This window comes from Palaemon carinicauda, chromosome 1 (genome assembly GCF_036898095.1).
Source record: "Palaemon carinicauda isolate YSFRI2023 chromosome 1, ASM3689809v2, whole genome shotgun sequence".
NCBI classification, from domain to species: domain Eukaryota; kingdom Metazoa; phylum Arthropoda; class Malacostraca; order Decapoda; family Palaemonidae; genus Palaemon; species Palaemon carinicauda.
This window is the reverse complement of record NC_090725.1, coordinates 90,062,745-90,080,244: the sequence shown is the minus strand read 5'-3', so window position 1 is coordinate 90,080,244 and position 17,500 is coordinate 90,062,745. Positions and strand designations below refer to the sequence as shown.

The following is a 17,500-nucleotide window of genomic DNA, read 5'->3' as shown; positions in this document are numbered from 1 at the left end:
GGTCAACAAACAAGGCAAAGAAAAGTGTGTTGGACTTTCGGATGCATAAATCCCCGTTCTGTCAATGGATCATCTTTTTTAAGAGTTTTCATCTGTGCTAGATGGAGAGGCCTGAGTCGGGCATATTTTAACAAAGCATGCACCATAAAATACTTGATTTGCTCATTCTGTACAGCTAGATAACCTATCCAATCATTCTGTCGACTCGCTCGTATGAGATGAAGAAGCAATTGAATTTGTGTCTTACAGCTGTCCCAGAAGGTTGCAAGTTCCCAGCACCAAGTGTGGAAATCTGTATCTCTTTGTAGTGGTTAAAAATAGCTTCAAAATGTTGTAAACACTTACAGTCCCGACCATACAAGCTCTTTCTGAGCTTTTCACATTGGAATATCAGAGGATCGTGAGGAAATTCGCCAAGAACAGCATCAAATTTCATGTAATAGAAGGCCAGCGCATTCATTATGTGGTATTCTACTCCTCTTTTGAATGACTTTCTGGTGAAGATAGCTCACAAGGCTGTGGGAGAGTTGATGGATATCTCAATAGTAACCATATGAAGACCGCAGCCCTCAATGTATTTTTCTAAAGCATGTAAAGCAGCCATGATTATATGCAAATGACCAGCCCAGAAAACTCAATTATTATTCCCTGTTGACTGCTGTGTCATGACTGTTCTCCTTTCAGGTCTAACTACAACTGCCAATATTTCCTGAGTGAGCATGAGAGCAATGTACAACGTTGCATAATGTGTTGGAGCAGTTTGTGAACTGTTACTCCTCTTAATTTCAACACCTTTACTATACTCCAGAATTGGTAGCTGCCCACGCTGGCAAACCTTCCATCCCAGTTTTTAGTGACTGCACTCTAGGTTCTTGGGATACATCCAGTATACTACTTCAATGTCCAGACGACCTAGGAGGTTCTTCATCTGGACTCGCATGCTCCACCGAATGCATTTGAGATTCTTCACTACCTTCATCCTCAGAGGAGTAGGGTGCTTCAGGTTTTTGCAGATTTTTATTGCCAAAATGGTTCCTCAGAAACCATGCACGATCTTTTCACTTATAAACTGATAGTAAATTATTGGCCGCTTCAACGTCATACTCTTCAAATTTTATTGGTTTTGGTACATTAATTTGATCAAGGTAGAGAACATCACTGGAGGCTGGCCATGGTTTCGCAGGAATTCTAAGTAACTCATTAACGGGATCCCCCTCACCAACCCATTGGTTAATCATAACTACAGCCCCATGCAGTGTTTTGGCAGTAGGCAGTGTCCTGTAAGAAATCAATATCGACAATAGCAAAGAGGACAGGCTTTTCTTTCTTTATGAAACTTGGAAAAACGTAGCCACCTGTTTCCTTCATGCTGTCTATGACACCACAGGCAACTCTTTTCTGTAAATCTTACACACTATTATAAGAACTGCCCAAATACATGTCAGGTATCAAGTTAACTAGACGATTATTGCGAACCCTACAATACAACAAGAGTGGGAGACCTATTGACACAGGTGTTTCAGACATTTGTCAAAAATCAGTAGCACTCTTTGGCTTGTGCCTCACCTGATGATCTGTCTTTACATTCTGAAGTATGACCTGTGATAGAACATCAACTGTATTCTTACAGTCAATATTTCGTTGCCCAGTAACATGTTTATAATGAGGACCAGTTGAAGCAGAAATTGAAGTGGGTTAGATTATTGAAATCGTCCAGCTTGTCATTGAATTTTCATGTGTCCCTATATTTGACAAGTTCTCTGCTCAAATAACGAGAAAATTCGATAATCCTATTTATAGTTGAATCAGCATCCTGCTGAATGATATCAACCACAGCTTTGCCATCTAATTTAGACATTATATTTTTGCTTTCATTATGACGCGGTGACTGAACAAAATTTAGCTTTTGACACATGCCTGTTTATTAAAGGCTTAAGTACTTTCCCTGATTTTCAGCTTTCTCAATTTTGTTTTGCAATATACCAACATACACATTGTTTACATCGGTCATACTAATGGCTTCATCCTCCTAAAGGCAAGAATCAACAAACTTGATCAGTTGAACATCTGATATGTATTGTCTGACTTCTAATTCAGACTGAACTTGATTTGCCTCTGAAATTTACTGTAGAGAGACTTCTAATTCAGACTGAACTTGATTTGCCTCTGAAATTTACTGTAGAGAAATCTTAATACAGCTTGAGTGATACTCTCTTGGGCATAAGCATCCCCAGGTTCATGAAGACTGGATAAACGTGTCCTGATGCAATCATCACTGGTTTTCTGTTTCATCATGAGAAGAGTTTTCCCTCTGTTATCAATTGTTACCATGTGAAGGTTCTCCTTTCCTTCATATGAGCTTGGTGCAAAGAAAAATTTTTTTCCTTTGGTTTTAAACTGCTCACCCTATGAGTTCAACTTTGAACACTGGAGGTTGATGGTTGTTCGACTTTACGTGAGGCTGTGATATCAAGAAGTGAACATGACCGTTTGTTTGCTCTTTCAGTCGGCTGCCTGTTGACAACCATTTTACTACAGTGTGCGTTATACCAAAGCAGGTGAAGTTTAGCTTGAGATAAGCTTGTCATGTATTCGGCTAGTGAATTGATTGACGTTATAATATCAAGGATAGGATGAGTCACAAAGCGAATAGAAGTCTCTCCCTTCTTGCATATAACACAGGTAGCTGAAATGTCATCTGCCAGGTTGACTTTGATTTGCTATGTACAAATTATTCACAATCTACTCTGTCTTATCTTCTGAGGACAACAGTGCATGTACCTGAAAAATAAAAAAGGCAAATTTAAAGAACCAAGATACTTGACTTGACCTATACAAAAGATAAACTTATGAACATAATTGTTTTTATTTAACCTTCCGGAAAATGGAAAGCATACGGCAATGTTGACTTCTGTTGTCATTCTGCAAGTGTAACATAACTTGGCTCTGGAAAAATGAAGCAAAATATTTTTAACTGCGAGTAGAAAGTACATCAACAGAAGCAGTACCAAACGAAAGTTAATGAGGACAAATAAAATCATCAAATTAACATAAAACTGTTGTAAAGAATATGAGGAAACCTTTCTCTATAATTATGTTTAACAATATAAACCAGTTCCTACAACTTTCTGGCTTAAATTTTACTACCTATCTACAAGTTGCTATTAAAGTAATTTTAGACAAAGTTGTCCATCTGTTCCCCTTACCTTCCTCTGGGTGCAGTTTCATTAAAATTGATATTCAAAATTCTCTATGAGGTGATGATGCATTGGATTTAAAAGTGAAAATAGTAGAGGATATTATTAACATCAATTTAGTGACTGCATAATGATGAGTCGATGGCCTTTCATAAAACCTATAGTAACCAGTTATCTACCATAGACTTGAGTTTTTTGCTCTTCCAGCATCCTTCTAATTAGTAGATAAATATTCGAATGGAAGTAACCGGTTAACATTTCACTTGTAACTTCTTCAAACACCCCCAAGTAAATCTCGTCTTAAATTAAAGGTTGAGAGGCAGATTGGAGCAAGTTATTACCTTGGCAAACTCTCATATTGAAGTATATGATTTTTATTTGACCTAAGCAACCTTGAAAGGCATCCATGATGCTTTACCAAAAAAGAAAAGGAAACCTCACAGACATATCGTTTTTTGGTGGAACAAAATATGTAGCATTCTAAGAATGATTACAAAAAAATCCTACAGCAAATTGGAAAATAGGGGCTCTTCCTAAAGTGGAATGATATAAAAACCTGCTTTTGTCAAGGAGTGGAAATATTATTAGAAATATAAAAGATATTCCTGGTTATACTACATTTTAACAGAATCAATTGAAGAACAATGAGAGCTGTTTGGAGAAAGATTCAAAATCTTAGTGATAAGTTTGATTCTATTCCTCTACCCAATTCACAAATGAATAATACTGTACTGTCATCAGTAGGCTAATCCTTCCAAAGTTACCAAGAGACTAGGTCAACATCATTTTAGTATCTCAAGTCCAGTAAATTATTCTGCTGAATTTCAAAGAATTTGTGAATCCCAGATTATCCTAGAGCTTAACTCAATTGTAAGGTACATATATAGTGTATAGTTTCCTGTTAGCTTATAAGAGAAGCTCTATATTCAACTGAAGCTGGTTCTCCTGGCGAAACCGCAAGATTATTTAAAAATTTTAAACATCTTCCAGAAAAGGCCAAGATTTTTCTCTTGAAAATCTTAAACAGGTTATGAGAGGTGGCCCTTGGGTTGATTCCTCCATGCCAATTCTGTTTTTGAAAGAACAGATCGTCAGTAGATCTATTGGGTAGGTTATCCAGCCAAATTCCTAAATCCTTCTCTAATGAATGTCAAACCATCGTCTGTTTCTTTGACCTTGAAACACTGCCTGGTGAAATGGCATAATTAGAGATCTATACAAAATTAATGCTTTTGGTAACATGGTTATCTTTATTGGTTCTTTTCTATCAGACCGATTCAGAAACGATATATGATTGTAAACTCAACTGGTCTAGTTACATTGATCCCTAAATTTAAAGGTTAAGAAATGTTTGGATATTATAAAAGTAATTTCTAGTTCAATTTTGGCAGCAGATGGAAGTCATCATTGAGGATATTTAGTTCCCTCTGTAGATACCTGGTTGAGTATGGCCGCCAAATATATTCTTCTACATGCAAAATTTAATTGGGATAACTGGATGCTGTACACAGTATGGATTTTATGTTCAGGTGCTTTGAAAACTAAGTCTGTTAAGAGCATTTATGAGAATACCACATAATTTCCAGTTGGTCTGTGAAGTGGCAAATTAGGTTTGCGATATATATGCAGAATCAAATCTTCCCCCAGAAAGCCCTCCCTTGATATTTTATAAAATCATCAAAGCTCTTTTCAGATAAGATAAAACGATCTAGTTTATGGTATTTTTCTTTAGAGGGAGGAAATTAAGTAAATATCCTGGTGATCCATCCTGGGTCATACCTGAAATATCCATATGCCCAACATTATGTAAAGATATACAGTGTACCAATGATTCAAAGTCAGGGAATGGCATTGGATGTACTATAGTTTATAAAGATGAATCATGTTTCGCTAAATTTCCTGCCTATGCCTCTATTTATGCAGATATGACAGTATTGATGAACGACCTGGAGATCAGACTACGAGTGAAAGGTTTGTAATCGGAAAGCTCAACTGTGGCTCTCACAATTCCTATCAGCACAGAAATATTCATTTCTATGGGGTTTCCTCTTATGTGGGAATTGGTGGTGATAACGTATCATACAGTTAAGCAAAAGAACCTATCTTAAATTAAAAGCCCTATTAGGCTATAAATTGCATATTTGGAGATGCAGGAGGCCTATTATCTTTTGAAGGGTAACAGATAAGATTTGACTTGGAATAACTGTACTTGACTAAGAGATGTTGCTCAAATATTTTATGTTTCAACTGTAAAGAAATCAAATTTAACCTTAAAAGAAACCCATTCTGGAATAACCCAGGAACATAAGGGGTGGGCTATCCTTAAATCTGCACTCTTTGGTATAGACTTATCAGTTCCTCCCTTAATTTAATATGTCCAAGTCACTCACTATCCAAAGGAAAAGGTAACCCTTTTGGGCGATGTGTTTGACAGTCAGTTGAATAATAAAAAACTCGATCTTCCTCATTCCTGTTTTCGTAAAGGTAAACTAACTAGCTAACTAGTTTAGCCTTTAGGCCCCGTGAAATTAAAACACTCTTGATGGACTTTAATGCTTTTGGAGGTATAGACCCAAATTGTATTTTTCCTTTGTCTTTTATAGACCGCTGATTTCTTAGTTCCTATGTTGTATGTTATTTTCCAAAAGCTAGCAAGAAGAGGATCTTTTTGCATTTGTTGAGAATTGGTAATTTTACTACATTAGGTAAACACGTTTGTGGTAGCTCTAGCCCTGCTGATTACCGCTAAATTTCCATAACTCCCATGTTGCATTAAAGATTTTGAACGTTTAAATAGGTGTACGGAAGGTACTAATCTGTTTCCTAGTTTGTAATCTGACTTTCACAAAGGGCTTGGAGCAGTGATGCCCGTCTTACAATCTCCAATGCTATACAAAAATCCCTTGGTCATGGTCAGGAAGTTCTATGGCTGGCCTTGATTTTAATGCTTCTTTTGACCATGTTAATTATGGTGCCCTTGTTTTGAAATTCAAACAGTTTAGAGTAGCCGAGTCTTTTCTTAGCATCATTATTGAATTTTTAAGTAATAGATTGCAAAGACGAGTTGTTGATGGGCACCATAGTAAGTATAAGAATGTGATATCAAGTGTTCCTTATTGTAGTGTTCTTGACCCATTACTTTTCATACTACTGTATATACAAATGATATGTGGTTTGGCCTAGAAAACAAGTTCCTTGCATATGCAGATGTTGCTCCTCACTTAGCCTTAATTCCATCTCAGGAGTGTAGACCTTGAGCTGCTGAATCCCTTCAAAGAGATCCAGCTAAAATTAGTGCATGGTGCAAATTATGAGGCATGACATTGAACCCCAAACTAAACATAAAGTATAATTGTAAGTAGCTCGAGAAGACTAGCATCTTCACATCCAGATTTCTGCATTGATAATGTTTCTTTAATTCTATACGACTCATAAAATTATAGGTCTGATTCTTGATTACAAATTTACTTTAGAGAAATACATTCGGTCTGCCTCTTAAATTGCACAGAAAAATGGCTTATTGAAAAGTCTTTAAGATTTTCGGTTATCAATCTATTTTTTAAATCTTCCATTCTGCCCTGTTTCCACTATTGTTCTCCTATCTGGTCTTCAACCGCTGAATTTCTTCTTGATTTAACATAAAGCCCTTCGTTTGTTCAAATTTAAAATAAACAATTGCTATTAAAATTAAGAGCTTAAGTTCCGAATATATATATATATATATATATATATATATATGTATATATGTGTGTATATATGTGTGTATATATATATGTATATATATATATATATATATATATATTCACATTCTTATAACCCGGAATTGGTCTTAGTCACCAAAAAACAGTAGTGTTTTAGATCCATTGGATGGTGCGATAGCGTCGCCTTCCTTCCAGTAAGGTGATGGACCAAGGTATGCTTCTTAAGGAAGATATTCTCATCGGCAAATGTCTATGCTGTTATTCTTACAGGATTAAGATGCTTCATTGTAAGTTTCGTGTGTTGAGTACTCGGACACTATGGTGACACATACGTTTTAATACAACACTAGATAGTGTTTTGACATGCAAGTAAACATACATGCTTGTATAAACTGTATATATATATATATATATATACATACATATATATATATATATATATATATATATATTGGGGGTTAATAGGTAATCGATATGTTTGCGTTAAACTTCTTCACTAGTAAGAATAACATTTCTTGCATTCAAACTTCCACACCTGTACCTTTCAAGTGTTTACAGTTTTCTCTCTCTCTCTCTCTCTCTCTCTCTCTCTCTCTCTCTCTCTCTCTCTCTAATATTTGGCCTCACATCCTTTATATTTTACATAATATTCCATCTCGACAAAACAGGTTTTGCCTTCATCACTAAGTCTTGTCTTTTTATCACTCCCTATTTCGTCTGTCGTTTATTTCATCGTTTTTATTCTTTCGAAGTGTCGTTCCAGTAATGTTTTAGCGTTTGAATTAAGTGGGGATTTTTAAATTATATCCTTGTCTGTCAGATATGAAGCTATGGTCTTGAAATTATTACGAGTTTTCAGACCACAGAATGTGGATATGGTGCGATTGTTATTAATATTTATTTAATATTATTTATTATTTCTGGTTGTAGACCAAGTGCTTAGGTGACCGGCAGGTATGTGAAAAAAAGTCCTGGCCTCTCCTTTGCCTTGCCTAAGCTGATTTTTTAATAATTATCTTGGATGTTCAATCCATAAGTCTTTTAGCTGTACAAATTGTTAACATTTTCTAAATTACATAATTGCAATATCTATCTATATCTTTTGTTGTATAAAATTCACTAGATCAAATGGAATTAATAATCTTTTTTTTACTTCTAAAGCTGTCTTCCAACCAGACTTCATTTATGATTATAACCAAAATTATTATACTTTTTGAATGTGAATAAAGGTGCATTATATATTTGGAATAATTTATCAGAGAAAAGATTCTTTTTGTATCAAGATTACGGAAGTTGTATCGAATCGAAAAGCTCTGGACCGAAAGTTGAAAATTATATATATATATATATATATATATATAGTACATAAGTTAGAGTGAAAAAGTAATGTTATTCCTTGATAAGGATATAGGAATCCGATGATGGAAATGTATAGGGGAGAGAGAGAGAGAGAGAGAGAGAGAGAGAGAGAGATAAAATTCTATTGTTCCTCCATCAGGAGCAAGAGAGGATTCAGAGGAAGGGTGAGTTTTTAAAAGAGAGAGAGAGAGAGAGAGAGAGAGAGAGATAACGGGTATATATGGAGGAGTCAAGCAACAAGTCCTCAACGCCCCGCATTAGACTCGGCGGGTGGCGTAGTGCGGTGGATACCGCCGAGGAAAGTGGTTCTATTTGAGTCTCGGCCAACAACCCCACCCCAAACCACCTCACTCTCCCATCCACCCCTTCCCCACCCATGATGCAGACACCCCCCCATACCGTTCACCAGTGGATACTGCCACTGCGTGCATTCCTTGGTCAACGCCCTCTTTTCCGACCGTCTTTCCATGTTTCTTTTTTTTTTTCTTTTTTTTAAGAACCAATACTGAACAGATAAAATTTGCACAATCGAGCAGTAGCTTATTCTTACTGGTTTTGCTTCTAATAGCCACCAAGAAGTAATTGTGGAAGTGTAACAAACTGTAGGTAAATACTTGAAATGAATGGGGCAGACCCTATATGCACTTTACTGGGCCAGAAGCAAGCTATTGATTATAAATTCGGAGTTAGAGAGTTATCCTAAAATAGAGCAATGTTTAGAGATAGTGTCGAGGAAATTTATCTGAAGTTTTGGTTTCCTGTAGTAATAAAGCTTGATATGAACAAAAGGACAGATTTCATCTCTCTCTCTCTCTCTCTCTCTCTCTCTGAGGAAAAAAAATCTGATCATATGTATAAACATGTTTTGTTTGTCAATTGAAATTTAAAACTTTGAAAGAGAATACCGTAGAGTTTGTAAACAACACCAGAGAAATGATACATCGAATGGCATAACGTGCAATAGATTATTGAAACATAGATCTCTCTCTCTCTCTCTCTCTCTCTCTCTCTCTCTCTCTCTATATATATATATATATATATATATATTAATATATGTTTTTTTTTAATTTCCCTTCAAAACTACAGGTGTAGTACTAAGGTTTATGCATCCTTGTAATAGCTTACTCGCACAGACTGATTATAACAACATATCAATAAATCTAACCGTATCATAAGTTTTGCTTAACCCACTAGCGTTACTCCCAATATTAGAAATATTTTTTTCTAATCTATGCATGAAACTTAGGTAGTGCAGTCGTAAATTTCCTTGCGCGTCTGGATATACAGACATTGAAAGTGTAAATGAATCAGGGATCTTTACCACACTTTTTGGCGTATTGTCATTGATTCCGTCGTCCCTAACAAACTTTTCCAATCATTCAATGCTCTTTGTCATGTTCATTCAACTTCAGGGCACACGTGCGTCACATCTTTCAACTGATTTTATTTTTTCATTTAACTTTCCGTGAGTTTCTTCGAAACAGTTCTGCTCGTGTATTTTCATTCGTGTTATTTTTCTGTTTATTAAACATTACATATAAGTATATTTGATTCAAATTGTGGATGATTATTTATGTTATCTTATTAAGAGTTCATTCACCTATTCCAAATGGTGTGTGTATATATATATATATATAATATATATATATATATATATATATATGTATGCACATAAACTTATAGAGAATATATTCGTAAGAATTTACACGCCCCTTACTACCATCAGGTTGAATTCATGTTTTAGATAATCATTTTTTTTTTAAATTCTTTGTTGATTTAAGGGTTCTCTTAGCATTATATTTCCTGCATTGTTCCGATAAGATTTATGGTAATCATACATAGGCCTCCGAAACTGATAGACATGAATGGTCACATTTTCACAGGATCCAGAACATATTTGAAAGAGACCTTATTGCCTCTACTGTATATCGTGATTTGCTTTTAACTCCTCTCTCTCTCTCTCTCTCTCTCTCTCTCTCTCTCTCTCTCTCTCTGTTTGTGAATGTAGTCACTATTGATTTGAATATTGGTTTTATAATTGCTTTTAATCCTACGCTCAGGATTCGCTATAATTTTATGAACAATAACTTCACCGGTTGTGGTGGTATATAACTTGTGAAAGATAAGATCATTCCTTATCTAGAGTTTGATGCCTTGACGTTCAAGTGGCTTTCAAACAGGAGGGTTGTGTGTTTTGTTGTTGTTGTTGCTCTTCTTCATTATAACACCGGTCCGTTATCTTTTCCCTACCTTTCACTGGCTGTCAGTCTTAATTACCTATGTGTTATCAAAGATACTTCTTGGAAATTTGAGAACACATCTATATTTTAGTCTAAGCGTATTTCACTCATGATCATTGCTATTTCAAGTAGTCTTCTCGTGGACTTCGGGTCCTGCATCAAATCTTTCTTGTGGACATGAATAGAATTACCAGCTTTTCTCTTGATTTTAGAATGTTCAGTCAGCAAAATCTTGATTAATACAGAATAAATATTAGTGTAGCAATTTTCAAGATGTGTATTACATCTTTTTCTTTTCTGGGGGTACTTTGCTGTCTGAATGGAATTACTTATAACAATTTTAATGGTTTTAATAATGATAATTTTTATGATTATAGTAATAATAATAATAATAATAATAATAATAATTTTCATGTTTGTTATTTTACTTTTAGAGGTCATATCATTAACCTATGGCCTTGGTTGCGTAGTTATAAGCATTCTTGAATTCTACTGTAAGCTAATTATGTTTTATTAAACGTGGGTTTTCATTGCTATCTTGTTAATGATATTTTCTTCTCAAATCTTCAGCTATTTTTATGTCTAAGTATTATTGATGGTAATGGTTTGTAAGAAGTAATCTTCTTTTGTAACGCACACACACATACATACATACATATATATATGTTAAATTTTGCACATTTAGACGTGTTTTTAAATTGGATAATTATAAGTTTCATTCTTCATAACTAGATAGATAGCGATGGATATGCAAAAAAAAATTAATTTTGATTGGGCCACAATTGAATAGTTTACTACTGTTTAATCCTCGTGTGTAAACCATTTCGCTGTAGATTTTCTGTTAGGCGACATTTTGCTATCATAGATTAAATTTCTGTGTCTAAAAGTGCAGAAAGCTAGAAGAAAGAGAAATTAGATTTTAATTTTTTTTTGTGATACAATGATAGCGGTCAACCATTAAGATATATATTTATACATACATATATATATATATATATATATATATTATATACATATATATATATACATATGCACACACATACATATATATATATTTTATATATATATATATATATATATATATATGTCTAAAACGCAAGACGTATTATTATTAGTATTATCTTTATCATTATCATTATCATTATTATTATTGCTGCTAACGAGCCCGTATCTTTATTAAACGAACTACAAAGGAACAAATTGAATGCCCGTTATGTGATAACAGAAAGTAAAGTAGTAAAGGATCAGAAATGTGTAAGATACCTAAGGATTATAAACATTTTATAAATAAAATGAGTAACAAATAATAAATAAAATTGAATTTGTTAGTAATAATAAACTGCATTTAATTTCATAGTAATCCGGAAATAAAAAGTTAACTTTTATTTGGCCGTTTGATAAGAATTCGAGGAAAAACATGAGAGTTTTTTTGCCTGAATTCTATTCACATGATGAAATGTTGAAAAATGTTTCTTGCTTGACATTTTGTAGTTAAGTGAATGCTCTTTAGATAATGCAGGTAGTAAACGTATACGGCATTCCCAGAGCTATTTTTCCTTGTTTCAATTCCCCACTGGGTTATTTTCCCTGTTGGAGCCCCTGGGCTTATAGCATCCTGCTTTTCCAACTAGGGTTGTAGTTTAGCAAGTAATAATAATAATAATAATAATAATAATACATGAACTCAGAATCTGTGGGTTGTAGCGCATTGCTATCTTATCTTATCGATACGGAACTCCTTGATTTCTGATTATCAGATTAATGTGAAGGACACAGGTAGTCGTCAGCTAGGCGATGTTGCGTAAGTTAACCGTTTATTATTTTTCAAAATGCATAAATGATTGTTTTGAATAAATACCCTACTGGTTATCATCAATATTAAATCGTTCACATGAATTTCATGTTTGGTATTTAGTTTATCTCGCAACTTAGAGCTGTAAGGATATATATATATATATATATATATATATATATATATATATATATATATATATATATATTCATTTTCATTACTTCTTGTATCGTTTATTTATTTCCTTATTTCCTTTCCTCCCCGGGCTATTTTTCCCCTCTTGGAGCCCTTAGGCTTATAGCATCTTGCTTTTCCAACTAGGGTTATAGCATTAACTAGTAATAATAATAATGATAATATGTGCAGTTTTACTATATATTTTACTAACTTCAGAGTACATGTTTTAAATTGCCAAAGCTGTTATTGTACGCTTGAGAAATGTTCTTAGTTTCCACACCTCGCCAGGTATGAACAAATCTCAGAAATTAATAATCTCTACCAATCCTGTTGAAGCGAACATTGTGTTTGTCAAGTAATATCCTCTAGAATCTAGACTTTGACTAAGCGACCCTGAACGCGTTATTTCATTTGTGGAATGGTGACAATAAGAAAGGGATATGATAAAACGACGCCGGAAATTAAATGGATCTTTTGGTCAATGAATTTATCTCCGTAGTAACGTGAAATAGGCAATTCTCAGGGTATGTAGTAAGTCAAGAAATCCAACTAATGAAGAAATCTTTCTAATCTTAGGCTTGGATTCGAAATGAATTGGTGGTAGGAATGGATGAAAAAAAAAATCAATTTATTTCGATGAGTGAGCAATGTGTTGCGTCTTTAATGCGGGAATGGAAGTTCGAATTCGATATTAACTGATTGTTTATCAATGTATGGAAATGCGAGGTCAGAAAAGTGAGTGAGTTATAAAATCTTTAGCGAGAGTTGATAGAGCCAGTTGCTTGGCTGAGAAAGGGAAGGACGATAGAACCATGAAAACAAAATAAGAAAATAAGCTTAACTAATGATAAAAGTGGAGTAGGTGCACTTTTTCATGTTGAGGCTACTGAAGTTGGTAAGATGTATCATACTATATCAGAAATCTTATCGTTCTTATACGTGAAATCGTTCAATTATCTTTTCCATTTCTTGTCAACAAAATACTTCTCCCATAAAAGCGAAATTGGCTGTACCCACTGAATTTTTATTTCTTTCTCTTGCATAATCATTACTGAATGAATGTTATAAAGTCCATCAGCCTTACTCACAGCTGCTCCATACATCTACGAGAAAGCCCCATCACTATTGCGTCCAACCCTCAATGATTGCATGCATCATGTATGTAATTTGGATCTTGCACATAGTCTTGGGTTTCCTTGTATTCGGTTACTCTTTATTCTGATGTCACTCGATAAGTCTAGCGATCTCATAATACACAATCACATCCTTCCTTCCAACTTATCTAAAACATAAGGGCCAGGTTCCGTCAGTGTATATCACGCAGTGCGCTGTAGGCATTACTAATGGTCCTTTTGAATTATTGGTCCCTAATAGTGCAATCTTTTTTCCATGTTGCGCCCCAGTATCTTATTTTAGATAAGGCTTGATAGTTTCTTGTAGTGTCTTCAGCCTCCCCATAATTGTTAGGTAAGGATGGGGGTTTGGGGGAACCATTAAGTCTACCTGCCGAGTCATCAGTAGCCATTGCCTGGCTCTCCTTCGCCCTAGCTTGGGTGGAGAGGGGGCGTGAGTGCTGATCATATGTATATATGGTCTCTAGGGCATTGTCCTTCTAGCTAGGGCAATATTACCGTCCTTTGCCTCTGCCATTCATGAACGGCCTTTAAACTGCGGGTTTACCTACAGTTATACCCGTTCCCTGAGCCCAAATTCTATAAATCTGATTTCTGTCTTCTTTCCCCCAAAGTGTTTTGTGGGTGTTTAGTGGTGGGTCTATGGTTTTTGATCATCAAAGCCTTTTTTCTTCATTATCCTTATAACTACGAGGGGGTTCAGCAGAGTACGGTTTGCAGAGTTTCTCTATAAATGCTGTGACTTTTTTTTTAACAAAGAGTATTTTGCTTATGTTCATTAATACTTTATTTGCGACATTAAATATATTATGGTTTTTAAAGCTTTTTAGTCACTGGAACAAATTACAATTGTTATTGGATTTTTTTTTTTTGCAATAACTGAATAATCTTGAATATCAGGATAATTTCTCATTGGTATTAGAATCTCTACAATTATTCTGAAACCTGTCCAATATTTTAAAACCACTCCAATAATCTATCTTCATTTGCTTATTAAAAACATACTGTAAAAATTGTATATTATACTGTGAGAATTTAGTCATTTTCAATAACTGCAATGAACTTGTCAACTGTGTGTGTGGGGGGGGGGGTTTAGACAAACCATTTTACCACGTTAAAGGTGTCAGGCAGTGGCCATAAAACCCTTGTTATTCTACGTTAAAATGCTTGGAAGTATCTAAATAAATTGACCATAGATTTTTCAAAAGCTTTTCGCGGCTATAATTGGTCCTTATTTGGTTATGCCCAGCCCTTGAAATTCCCGTGTTCGCAGCGCCGCATGTAGGCCAATTGAACAGCCGCGTGACGTCATACCAGGAAAACCTGATTTCACTGGCAATGGCAGGCACATTGGAAACTACGAGTGATACTGAAGAAATTACCTTTGATTTCACCGGTACAGATGACGAAAATGACCCATAATTAGACATTTTTACAGCTGAATGTCCGGGCAGTATTCAGCCTTATAGAATTGAGCCAGAGCACTCATCTTCAGAAGAAAAGGAAGAAAGTTCCGACGAGGGCAGCAACAGATACGACACCGAGGATAGAATCTTGAGAAATAAAATTGGTCATTAAGTATAACAGAATGAATCCTTAGATATTGTTAAAGAAGCAGAGGAAGGAAGATAAGACAATGGTTATCAAACTAGGAAGTTTGCAGGCGTGAACTGGCACAGAAAGACTATAAACAGACGCAAGTAGGAGGACATGTCTGAGGCCATGATGATGATGATGGCGATGAGATATATATATATATATATATATATATATATATATATATATATATATATATATATATATATTATATATATATGTATATATATATATATATATATATATATATATATATGTATATATATATATATATATATTGATATGTATATAAATATATATATATATATATATATATGTATATATATATATATATATACTGTATATATATATATATGTATATATATATATATGCACACATATATATATATAAATATGTATAAATATAAATTTATATAGGTATATCTATATATTTATATGTATATATATAAATATATATTACACATATACACACATGTTTATATGTATATATATATGTGTGTATATATATATATATATATATACAGTATATATATACAGTATATATATATATATACAGTATATATATACAGTATATATATATATATATATACAGTATATATATACAGTATATATATATACAGTATATATATATATATATATATATATACCTACATACATAAACAACTCCAGTAAACAGATAAACACGCTGGCCACCATGCATCCTACACGGCAAGTTCCTGGTATGACGTCACGGCTGGCTGACTAAATTTGGCTGCAGTGTACCAACTTTAAGGACTTGCAGCTGGCGCATGGGGCTGCTGACACTGCGGGCAATGGGTGGGTCTTGAATCACACATCAAACCCATTTTGACATATGATAAAACCTGATTGCTGATATTATAGCATGATGCTTTTAAGGTGTCTCCACTCATAAAAGGATATATATATATATATATATATATAGAGAGAGAGAGAGAGAGAGAGAGAGAGCGAGAGAGAGAGAGAGAGAGAGATAATATATTTCAATTCATGTTTCTTAATTACAGTATATGTGCTTGTGGTTTATGTAATTAAATAAGATATACCTCTAATAGAAAACTGTTACAAGGTTCCTCCAAAGTATATCTGTTTTACTTTCCTTTAATTTACGACAAAAGTATAATTCAGCAAAATTTGGTTTCAATTACATAATTTGTTTGCTTGCAAGTTGAATTCTTTCCTATATAAACGTTCATTTTGGTTATTTTTGCAATCTTTTATTTTTCCGGTAATACTAGACTACATTTTTACGATAATAATAAAAGTTTATTATTATTGCTCTGCAAAGAAAGCATGAAAGATAAGATTCGTGGAGGGTGATTAGATTCTATTTCATTATTTGACCTCTGGCTTTTATACCCGAGAAAATTTTTATCTTATTTTAAGCTGATTGTTTTTTTTTTCATGAAATAATATACGTTATAATGTTCAATATATGGAAATGCCTTCCTATATTCATGCTAAACCTCAACTGCTAATTGCTGGAGTAAAAGAGTAAGTCCATTAAACTTTATTTCTTAATAAACCTTTTGGGAATATCAGGCATGTCTTGTCTATCTGCGTGTTCACTTCAGACAAAGTTGAAATTTTTTTTAAAGCAATATAATTTTAATATCTTTTGATATAATAAACTTAAAGCTTCATGACAAAGCTTCATACTTTAAGATAAAAAATAATAAAAAATATATCTATGAGCACATTTTAGAACGTTATAAAGTAGTCGCGTCCTTATTTAAGATGTACACTTCAATGAAGAGGTTGCTGTGCTGGGTGGGGTAGAAGTCTCACTTAAAGGGCAAAGGTCAAATAGAAATTTAAACTTGACCGCAACATTTGAATCAATTCAGATAGAGCAATCGTATTTGGCATACATAGTCCCCTGTTGAAGCCAATGTCCACAGGTCAAGGCCATACTTGCCGAGCCAGAGACAACGATGAATTTCCAACTCGTGGAGGCATAGTTTCTCAAACATTTTAGATCCTTAGGTTCTCTTGGTTATAAAATATATGCAATAAAAGATAGTTTTAACGAAGTTATTTATGTTATACAAACACACAAATCATCATTAACTTGAGAAAGACTGATGGGGTTTTCATGGAAAAAAAACACGTGGTACACCATGAAATGAATTTTAAAATAAGACAAGTGGGATATATAAGGACCCACCATGTGCAACGTACTAAGGCAACCCTGGGTGTGTATGAAAAATATTTTAATGGTTTGAAGAAAGGTAGGGAAGAAATGTCTTGGGAGAGGTTGCGAATAGAGAGGGGAAGGGAAGAGAGT

At 34.1% G+C, this 17,500-nt stretch overlaps 1 protein-coding gene across 1 annotated transcript in view; it reads left to right on the top strand.

The window, feature by feature from the left end:
* Ttc7 (tetratricopeptide repeat domain 7) overlaps nucleotides 1-17,500 on the top strand; it is a 631,216-nt gene that overhangs the window by 537,331 nt on the left and 76,385 nt on the right. The gene's annotated exons all lie outside the window — the stretch shown is intronic.